This window comes from Neomonachus schauinslandi, chromosome X (genome assembly GCF_002201575.2).
Source record: "Neomonachus schauinslandi chromosome X, ASM220157v2, whole genome shotgun sequence".
In the NCBI taxonomy this organism is placed as follows: domain Eukaryota; kingdom Metazoa; phylum Chordata; class Mammalia; order Carnivora; family Phocidae; genus Neomonachus; species Neomonachus schauinslandi.
Window position 1 is genome coordinate 125,724,420 of NC_058419.1, and position 8,522 is coordinate 125,732,941.

Sequence of the window (8,522 nt, forward strand, 5' to 3'; positions counted from 1 at the left end):
ATAAGGTCTGTACCCATGTAATGGGTTCAGGGTCTCCTGATGAGGGGTGCCCGACTCGCGAGAGGGAGACCAACAGTGGCCTGAGGACCAGCCCGGGATTTCCAACAAGGAAATAGGGCCCCCCCCACTTCCCCCGCCCCAGGAGCTGTTTCTGTCCTAAGTCCCGAGTTGCGTTGCGGCTTTTGTGGTGAATTCCCCCCCGCGGTGGAGTTTTGTGCTGAAGGCTGCTGGACGCAGGCCGGTGGCCCCTCCGCTTCCCTCTGCCCTCCAGCCCTGGCCCGGAACTGCACGCCAGTGTTGGGGAGCACAGGAGACCCCTGCCCAATCACACTGCCCCCCCCCCCCCCCCCCCCAGCAGCCCCCTCCTCCAAAGACTCGGAACCAGGAGGGGACGCACCCACCTCTGGGAAGAGAGTGTGGCAGGCACTCACCTCCGGGGGCGGCATAAACGTCCCGGTGATTTCCTTCTTCACCTGCGGGATTCGGGGGAACAGCCTGGACCTGACGGAGAACCTGCCGACCAGGGGGACACAGTGAAGGGCCCAGCGAGCCCGGCAGCGCACCCCAGATCCGCAGGCCCCCTTCCCTTCCTACAGAAACCCCGGGCGCACGTTCAGCGGCCAGGCGGGGTCTGCACCTGCAGGACCGACCTCACCACTGTGGCTATGTGGCCCTGGACAGACGTGGCTCGGGCAGCAGGAGACCCCCCACCCCACGGGCAGTGTCTCCCTGTTCCTCCCCAGCCCTCAGATTCCCTGGAATCCGCGCCTTGACTCCGGATTCACCCTCCCCTGGGCATTCCACAGGCACGGGGTCCTGCGCCCCGGTGGGGAGTGGGGGTTCCTGGCGCTAGTGTTGGGGGCTCACCATTTGCACAAGCACATGAGGACCAGAGCGAGCACAGCGGTGGCCGCCACCACCACCTCGACCAGGACGCGGCGGAAATCCTGCTGCGGGAGGCCTAGGGCGGGAAGAGGAGCTGAGGGTCAGAAGCGCAAGCGCACGCGCGCGCGCGCGCTGGGGAACGGACGGTCAGCTTTGCGCGCACCCGCCCCCCCTCGACGCTGTTACCCGATTATGGGTGCAGGGCGTGCTGCGGGGAGCAGGGCTGCAGGGGACGACCCTCCCTCCGGTCCTGTGCCCACCCCGCCCCCCTGGCCATCCCCGCCCGTTCCCTCCACGCCTTGCTCACGAGAGAGCTCCCGCCGTATCCACTGGCACCAGGACACAACTAGTACCAAGCAACGCATTCTTTCTCAAGGGACATTCGCTTTCCACACCGCGCTGCGTAGCCAAAGGAATGAATGCGTAACTGTGAAACTCCAGGGTGGGACAGAGGTGTGTTTCCTGTTGCCCTGCAGGCTTTCCTTGGGGAACCCTGATTTGACCTGTGCGGTCTGTGCAGCTTCTGCGGGCCGTGAACCCGTTTTCTGGAAAGAACGAGCCCCACACGTGCGTTCCGGGCCCCCGTGGGAGGGGGCTGCCAGCCTGTGGAGCTGTTAGGCATCAAGCTGGTGCGTTCTTCAAGCTCATGCCCTGTCGCCCCCCAGAACGGATGTGTGGGAGCCCTGGAGGGGCGCACCGAGTGGACCCCTGCCTTGTGGGGTTTCCGCTGTCCCTGAAAGCAGGTGCGCTGAGAGGCCCGGTGAAGGACCCCCGAGACCCCCAGAGCGCCATGAACCTACATTTGTGTTTCCTGCCGCCAGCACTTCTGCGTGATGGGGGCTGCTACGCTGAAGACCACCGGCTTTGGGATACCCGTCCCTGACCCCAGAAAGGAGAGGGGGTGACGGGGCACCCAGGGAGATGGATGGAGCACCCCTGGGCCCTGGCTGACCCCTCGGGGGAGGGGGACACCGCTGGGTTGGGGGTGGCCGGCGACCGGGGTCTTCCAGACGCCTGAGTGGGGCTAAGGGAACAGGAGCCCAGGGGGCTGGTGCTCTGTGGTTCGGTCTGGGGGTGCGTCTTCCCAGGGTGACCCGGAACACGGGAGGGTGTACAGGGCAGCGGGACATGCTGCAGATGGTGTGTTTTGGCAGAGAGTCGGCAGGGACGTCCCCGAGCCCCTCTGCTGGGGGGCTGCCGTGGGCTCAAAGCATCCCCCAAAAGATGCGTGCCCCCTAACCCCGAAACCTGGCAACGGGACCTTATGGGAACAGGATCATCACAGGTGTGATGAAGTGAAGGGTCCCAGATGAGCTCGCCCTGGATCCAATGGCAGGTGTCCTCGTAAGACCCAAAAGAGGAACCGTGCAAGGGGACCCCAAAGAATATCCCTCCGCCGCGCGCGAGGAGTGGGGCCCTCACCAAGACGCAGCGTCGGGCTCCATTCGCTCCAGAGCTCATTATGCAGGTAGCGCACCCTCACTCGGAACGTGGTGTCGGGCCTGACGGCAGAACGGGGCATCAGGTACACATTCGGATCTTGTCCCCTCTGGAAAACCTTGAAGAGAAGAAGGCACGGTCTGTGAGCAGCGCTGGTGAGGCGGGAGGCGGGAGCGTCCCCTGGAGTGTGAGCTCTGGGGGTCCGTTCAAGGACGACTGACGCCTGACGCCCGGGGCCTCGGTCCGTCCGTCTGGCCCCAAGCAGGGGCCCTAAGGGGCTCTTCCCTGGGGAGGTGGACTCCACGCCTGGGCCCCACGGCTCCCCGAGCTGCGCTCCACCCCTCGCGCAGAGTGCCCACGCCCTGGGGACCTGGCTTGCGGTTATTCCAAATCTATACACTGGCAGCCGGGGGTGGGGAGGGCAGGAGCCCCACCTGGCCTTGCGGTTCCTAGGGGCACAACTGGACTCTGATTCCGGTTCCTAGGGGCACAACTGGACTCTGAATCAGACACCAACCGCTGGGCGCCAAGGGTCTGCCATCCCCTTCTGCCGTCCCCCAGGGCCAAAATGAGGCCAGTTCTGGGACAGGCCCCCTGTTGTCCCTCTGGATGAGGGCCATCTCTCTGTCACCGCACAGGGGATGTGCATCCTGGTGTCCGGGGATGTGCAGGTCTGCAGACACTGTCAGAGTAAGACTGACCAGAACACTAGGTGGTCAGTGAGGAAAAGAGGCATGGCCTGCAGGGTCCACAGGGGAACGGGGATGCATTTCCTCACTCGGCATGCCCCGGTGCAAATCCCAGTCTCATCCAACCACGTCCTGGGGCTGGAGCTGAGTGGGACACACAGAGTCCCTGCCAGCGGGCTCGTTCCAGAGCCCGCGGTGTTTCTTTGCAGCCTAGGTATGAAGATGGACTGTGACCCAAGTTCGCACAACCCTGAAGCCCCGGGACATGTTCTTGACTGTTCCTCTCGCCTCAAAGAACCCAGTTTCTTCTCACGTGTCCACGGCTGAAGTATCTTGCCTTTATCAGCTGTGCCAATCCTTTTAGACCTTGTGGATCCCATTCTACCTGCCCGCTCAGCCACAGCAGCCCTGGGGCAGGTACCAGAGGGGCTGGCGTGGACCTAGGGATCTTCCAGGTCAGCCCATGCAAACAAAAGCTGAGGGCAACAGCGGGATTTCCCCCTAGTTCCCAAGGAGAGGCCCCTCGGCATTGGGAAGCCACACATGTTGCTGCACCCCACCCTCTTTGCACTTGTCCTGGCCGCTGCAGGTGTGGTCCATGGGCAGCATCCCATCAGCAGCATGGGCATCCCCTGGGAGCAGGTAACACCCCAGGAACCCAGGTGATGGATGAGAGAGCATCTGAGAGGTGGGGGGGGGTTGCTGCTGCCCTTGAGAGGGTACAAGGGGATGCTCATCTATGTGCGAGAGTGTCCTGGGGCTGCAGTGACCAGCAACCACATACCCCACAGCTTAAAACCACAGAAACCTCTCCTCTCCCGGCTCTGGAGACCAGAGTCTGAGATCCAGGTGGGGCAGGACCACTGAGATCCAGCGGGGCAGGGCCGTGCTCCCTCCCGAGGCTCCACAGGAGGGTCCTTCCTGCCTCTTCCAGCTTCTGAGGCTCCAGGTGTCCCTGGGCTTGTGGCCGCGTCCCTCCCATCTCTTCCTCCATCCTCAGGTGGCTTCTCCTCTGTGTCCGTGTCTCCTCTTCTGTCTCTTACAAGGACACCTGTCATTGGATTTAGGGCCACCCTGATCCAGGATGAGCTCATCTCAGATCCTTCACTGATATTTGCAAAGACCCTATTTCCAAATAAGACCCCATGCTGAGCTTCCGGGCAGACATGCATTTTTGCAGGACACCCTTCAGCTCATGACAATCTTCGAACTGAAAACGTCCGCGGACGGGGTCTGGAAGAAGGACGTTGCTCTGTCCACAGGGTGGATGATGAGCAGCGACTTGAGCTGTGTCAGAGGCTTTCAAGAAAACACAGCTTCTCAATCCGAGACTAAAAGCCTGACGGCCACTAAGGGGTTAATTGGGACCCCACAGCCGAGGTGATCAGTGAACCCTGAAGTTTGACCTGCCTTTGGGCCCAAGCACAGGAGTCGCAGAGAGAGGAAGAGATACTTACGGGGTTTGTCTTGGAGGCGCTGCCCTGTAAAAAAGGAAAGATTGTTACCATCTGTGTTTTCAGCATTGTATGCAAATGTGGGAACCCACCTGGAACCCCAGAACTGGTATGAAGAAGCCTTCTCAGAACTTCCCTTATGTGCCAAAGAGCAAAAGACTGGGAATGAGGCGTGCCATGAATTCCCCCTTTGGGGAGACTTCACTTCCAGGAAGGACAGTGAACGTATCATCAGTTCCATCTCCAGGGGAGTTCTATGCCCATGAAGAAAACAAAAAAGACCCCTGGTACCTGCCTCGACAAACATTATCACAATTGTTTTTATCCCCTATTTGTTCAAGCCCCTGACTTGAGCTACTCAAGAGTCACTTCTTTTGTGAGCTCTCATATGCATATGAGGACCTTTTGCTCCCCTCTGCCCTGCCCGTTCAGCTCCCTTTTATTTAATTTGCAGCCCCTAGGTTCAGGACCTAAGAGGGTAGAGGAACAGCTTTTCCTCCTCAACACAAAGTTTCCTTATTGTGAATTTATCTCTGGCTGGTGAGTTTGCTCCGGGCATATTAATGAGGGATGAGAAGGCAGTGCCTCCAGTAGCATTTTGTTCTGCATCCGTGAATGTTCAAATGTCTGCTAAGGACTGACCGCCTCAGTGACCGTCCACCTCCTCCAACATTTACTGCGTGCACCCACGAGGTTCTGCGGAGAAAGCCAGAGGGGAGCTCGCTACCAAAGGGTTGCTGTTCCTGGTGGTCCTGGCGCCTGGGGCTTGACATGCACAGGATGCTCAGGGCTGCACACTTGTGTGAGGTCATGTGTGTTATCACCTGCCTGAGATCGCCGGTGGGGAACCAGTGTGAGGTCAGTTATGTGAGGTCATCTGTGTGAGCTTACCTGTGCGTAATTACCTGTATGAGGTCATTTGTGTGATGTCACCTGCGTGAGGTCACCTGGGTGATGTCACATGAGCACCAGGGAGGCGGATGCTGGCGGGCAGACACCACAGACTCTCGGCGGCCACATCCAGGGCCCTGACCGAAGACCCACCACACCCCACCCGGCAAGGGTTTTCAGGACCAAAGGGAAACGACCTAATTTCTGTTCTGAAAGATGCCCACAGCTAAGTGGTTCACACCTGGGCTGGGCCTGGGGGTCACCTGCAGAGTTTTCAAGCGTGTGCCAAACTGTGACGTCAAGGGCCATACGGGGTGTGGGATGGGGCCAGTGGGTGCCTCGGGGCACGTGGATGAAGGTGGACCCCCCGGAGACGCATCGGGGACTCAGATCCAGGGCTTGTGGTGGGTCCCGTGTGGAGGAGAGGGGGCTCTTGCTTTGCCACGTGGGCCACCCACGGATAGTCCTGACGTTCACTCATGCAGCAAGATGTGCTGAGCACCCCCGGTGTGCCCGGCTCTGCCGTCGGCGTACGCATACTGACAGAGTCCCTGCGCTCAGGGAACCTGTTCCGGGAGGCGAGAGGCAGAAGGAAAGGCACAAGAATGTTTCAGGTAGTGGCCGATCCCACATCGGCGCTGGGAAGAAATCGGACGAGGAGGCAGAATCGAGAGAGCCTGGCGGGGCAGGCGGTGTTTTGGTGGACTTGGAGGAGGACCCAGCACTTGGGGATGGAGGGAGCACCTGCTGCCAGAGGCAGCAGTATGTGCAAAGGCCCCAGGGTCTGGGGTGCTCGGGACCAAACCCCCACAGCAGGGGCACCGGAGTAACCCCCTGCCCCTAGCTCTGGGCTTGGGGTGCAGGTTGAGGCCCCAGGCCGTGGGGAAACAGAGATGCCGAGTGCCTGGTGGAAAGTCCCCAACTTCCAGGAGTCAGGGATGCATCCAGATCTCAGGTTGCGGAAGCTCCCTCCGCACGAGTGGGCTGAGGGGACGGGGAGCAGGTGAGTGAGCTAAAGATTCGGGGGAACACCCTCTGCACCTCCCGTGAGCCAACCATTCTCAGCCCATTTTCACGTTTTGCTTCAAAAAAGGTCACAAAAGGAGCTGTGTCCTGTGGGGTCGCAACTCTGATATTCTGGAAAAGGCAGCTAATGGGAACGGTAAAGACATCACAGGTATGGTGGTTTTGATGCGCCAGACCAAGGGGACTGTGACCAGGGGGCGAGGCAACCAGCGGGTGGAGCGCAGGGGATTTTTAGGGCTGCGGGACTAGAACGCCCTGTAACGGTGCGTCCATCCTGCTGTGCATTTGTCCGAACCCACAGAATGGGCACCACCAGGAGCCAATCCTACTGCCCATGACAGACTCTGGGTGAGGCACAGGCGTTCATGCACGTTTGCCGATTACGACAAATGCACCATCTGGTAGGGACGCTGATAGTGGGGCGGACCGTGTTTGCGTGCATGCAGGCGGTGTGTGGGACACCCTTTTACCTCTCCCTCAGTTCTGTTATGAACCTAAAACGACTCAAAATAATAAACTATTTCGGGGCTCCCTGGCTGGGTCTGTCGGACGAGTGTGTGACTCTTGATCTTGGGATCCTGAGTTTGAGTCCCACGTTGTGCATAGAGATTACTTTAAAAAATAAAAACAGAGAAGCGATTTCATGGGGGTGGGAAGAAAAAAGGAATGAGCCGCCCATTTAGGGCAAAAACACCACAGGAGCTCCCAGAGAACAACTCTCCGGAACAGAGTCGCCTGCCCGTGAGCCGGGATTGAGCTCAGCACGAGAAGACAGGGCCGAACATGGGGGTTCTTACCGCTCTTTGGATATCCAGCTCATAATACAAGACGTGACTTGAAAGCTCATATCTGATCTCGGGATTCTCCCACTGGATAATGTGATGCGATCTGTTGTAGGAGATCGTGATGTTTGTTGGCGGGTCATACTTCTCTATGTAAAACGAAGCAGAAACAACAACAACAAAAAGCCTCACAAACAGCCCAGCATGTTTTAAATCTGCAACACAGAGCAGTCAATCAGGGGGTTCTGGCGGGCTGTGCCTCGGTAGGAACGTGTCCCGTTTTTCTTTGCAAACAAGCACCCCTTCCGTGGCCTGTTGAGTGTGGTGTTGTTCCTGCTTTTGTGCTTTGGGTGGGCGATGTCACCGTTTAAAATGGCCCCCAAGCATACAACTGGAGTGCTGTCTGATGTGCACGAAGGGGACAGGAAGGTCACCTCCAAAATAGGGCACTTTGGCACATGGGTTATTTGGGACTAAAGGCAATTGAGAGTCACGGATGCAGAGCGAAGCCTTTGTGGAGATTCCCTTATCCAACTAAAACCAGAAACTTCCGAGAAGTTTGGATTGCCATGAATCCTGTCTCTGGGCAAGTTTTCTGTCCGTGAAAGTCAGCACCAACGTGAATTTGCACAAACAAACCTTACTAATATAACTCTCTCTCCCATTGCTTTCCTATATATTTACCACCTCTAAAAGCGCAAATCCTTTCTTCTTTAACTCCACAATTAATTGATTTTTATTAAAATGGTAGATAAGTAAAAAAAAAAAAAAAAAAGAAAGAAAGAAATGGTGTATAAGTCCCCGAGTCTAACTACTTCTTTGGGAGGTTTTCATTTATTTTCTATGAAGCCCTCTCCCCATGCATATCAAACTTAAAAATTGAAATTACATTTGTATGCTTTTCTCCTGTTAGTAGAGTGTTTGTCAGGTTAATTTGCAAGCCCCGTGTACAGAACCTAAGAGGGTAGAGGAAAACTTTTTTCTTCTTTTGCATTCCTACACACAAGAAGGCCATGATGTGCCTCTTGGAGAAAATACACGCATTATGTAAGCATTGTTCAGGCTTGAGGTATAGGGCTGTGGGCCTCGCGTTCGGTGTTAATTCAACAGCAATGTACATTACGTAAGATGTCTTTAAACAGAAACCCACATAAAACACGATGAACTCTGTATTTCCACCCCGGCAGCCATGATGAGTCAGGATTTGCAAATTCAGGATTTGCAGGGAATTTTCAAAAATTAGCAAAAATGGGTACGTGACATGAACACATGCCTCTCTCTTTTTTCCAGAACTTTTAAAAATTAATATATAATGTATTATTTATTTCAGGGGTACAGGTCTGTGATTCATCAGT

The 8,522-nt window shown here is 56.9% G+C and overlaps 1 long non-coding RNA gene across 1 annotated transcript; it reads right to left on the reverse strand.

Annotated features, from left to right (window-relative positions):
• Positions 1 to 453: 453 nt before the first annotated feature.
• LOC110592730 lies at positions 454 to 2,329 on the reverse strand. Its single transcript, XR_002481137.1, has 3 exons — positions 2,308 to 2,329; positions 868 to 961; positions 454 to 513 (listed from the first exon to the last, which is right to left on the reverse strand). It is a non-coding gene; the product is annotated as an uncharacterized LOC110592730 (long non-coding RNA).
• Positions 2,330 to 8,522: the final 6,193 nt, after the last annotated feature.